The sequence below is a fragment of the Oncorhynchus keta genome, chromosome 13 (assembly GCF_023373465.1).
Source record: "Oncorhynchus keta strain PuntledgeMale-10-30-2019 chromosome 13, Oket_V2, whole genome shotgun sequence".
In the NCBI taxonomy this organism is placed as follows: Eukaryota; Metazoa; Chordata; class Actinopteri; order Salmoniformes; family Salmonidae; genus Oncorhynchus; species Oncorhynchus keta.
The window spans coordinates 2,034,305-2,036,126 of NC_068433.1; the positions used below are offsets into that span (position 1 = coordinate 2,034,305).

The 1,822-nt window shown below is 45.7% G+C and overlaps 1 long non-coding RNA gene across 2 annotated transcripts; it reads right to left on the reverse strand.

Annotated features, from left to right (window-relative positions):
* Positions 1 to 341: 341 nt before the first annotated feature.
* On the reverse strand, positions 342 to 1,602 carry LOC127906879 (uncharacterized). Of its 2 annotated transcripts, none has more exons than XR_008063018.1 (3): positions 1,401 to 1,602; positions 1,272 to 1,314; positions 342 to 455 (listed from the first exon to the last, which is right to left on the reverse strand). It is a non-coding gene; the product is annotated as an uncharacterized LOC127906879 (long non-coding RNA). The 2 variants fall into 2 exon arrangements; XR_008063017.1 differs by having other exon boundaries at positions 799 to 1,314.
* Between the last annotated feature and the right edge of the window lie 220 nt (positions 1,603 to 1,822).

A 1,822-nucleotide genomic window follows, 5' to 3' on the forward strand; every position in this document is an offset into this window, starting at 1 on the left:
GAGACAATCTTTATGACGTCTCCTTATAATGCCGTTCACCACTGGAGAACATCAAGAGTGGGAGGAGGAGGGTCTATATTTGTTCAGAAATGTTTTCAATTCTTTGTGAGAGAGGACCGTGGATTTACGCTTGATAACATTGATGTGGTAGTTGGATGCATCTACCGTCTCTGGGTATTTCCATTGATATCCTTGCATTAACCTTGGGGTTTGATTAATAATGAAGATAAAATGTGTTTTATATTGGGTGATTACAGCATATATGTATTTGAAAGTGAGAACATCTGTGTCCCCTGACGTATAATCCCACAGATTGACCAGTTAACCTGTGTCCCCTCATCTATAATCCCACTACACTGACCAGTTAACCTGTGTCCCCTCATCTATAATCCCACTACACTGACCAGTTAACCTGTGTCCCCTCATCTATAATCCCACTACACTGACCAGTTAACCTGTGTCCCCTGACGTATAATCCCACTACACTGACCAGTTAACCTGTGTCCCCTCATCTATAATCCCACTACACTGACCAGTTAACCTGTGTCCCCTCATCTATAATCCCACTACACTGACCAGTTAACCTGTGTCCCCTCATCTATAATCCCACTACACTGACCAGTTAACCTGTGTCCCCTCATCTATAATCCCACTAGACTGACCAGTTAACCTGTGTCCCCTGACGTATAATCCCACTACACTGACCAGTTAACCTGTGTCCCCTCATCTATAATCCCACTACACTGACCAGTTAACCTGTGTCCCCTCATCTATAATCCCACAGACTGACCAGTTAACCTGTGTCCCCTCATCTATAATCCCACTACACTGACCAGTTAACCTGTGTCCCCTCATCTATAATCCCACTACACTGACCAGTTAACCTGTGTCCCCTCATCTATAATCCCACTACACTGACCAGTTAACCTGTGTCCCCTCATCTATAATCCCACTACACTGACCAGTTAACCTGTGTCCCCTCATCTATAATCCCACTACACTGACCAGTTAACCTGTGTCCCCTCATCTATAATCCCACCACACTGACCAGTTAACCTGTGTCCCCTGACGTATAATCCCACTACACTGACCAGTTAACCTGTGTCCCCTCATCTATAATCCCACTACACTGACCAGTTAACCTGTGTCCCCTCATCTATAATCCCACTACACTGACCAGTTAACCTGTGTCCCCTCATCTATAATCCCACTAGACTGACCAGTTAACCTGTGTCCCCTCATCTATAATCCCACTAGACTGACCAGTTAACCTGTGTCCCCTCATCTATAATCCCACTACACTGACCAGTTAACCTGTGTCCCCTCATCTATAATCCCACCACACTGACCAGTTAACCTGTGTCCCCTCATCTATAATCCCACTAGACTGACCAGTTAACCTGTGTCCCCTCATCTATAATCCCACTACACTGACCAGTTAACCTGTGTCCCCTCATCTATAATCCCACTACACTGACCAGTTAACCTGTGTCCCCTCATCTATAATCCCACCACACTGACCAGTTAACCTGTGTCCCCTCATCTATAATCCCACCACACTGACCAGTTAACCTGTGTCCCCTCATCTATAATCCCACCACACTGACCAGTTAACCTGTGTCCCCTGACGTATAATCCCACTACACTGACCAGTTAACCTGTGTCCCCTCATCTATAATCCCACTACACTGACCAGTTAACCTGTGTCCCCTCATCTATAATCCCACTACACTGACCAGTTAACCTGTGTCCCCTCATCTATAATCCCACTACACTGACCAGTTAACCTGTGTCCCCTCATCTATAATCCCACTACACTGAC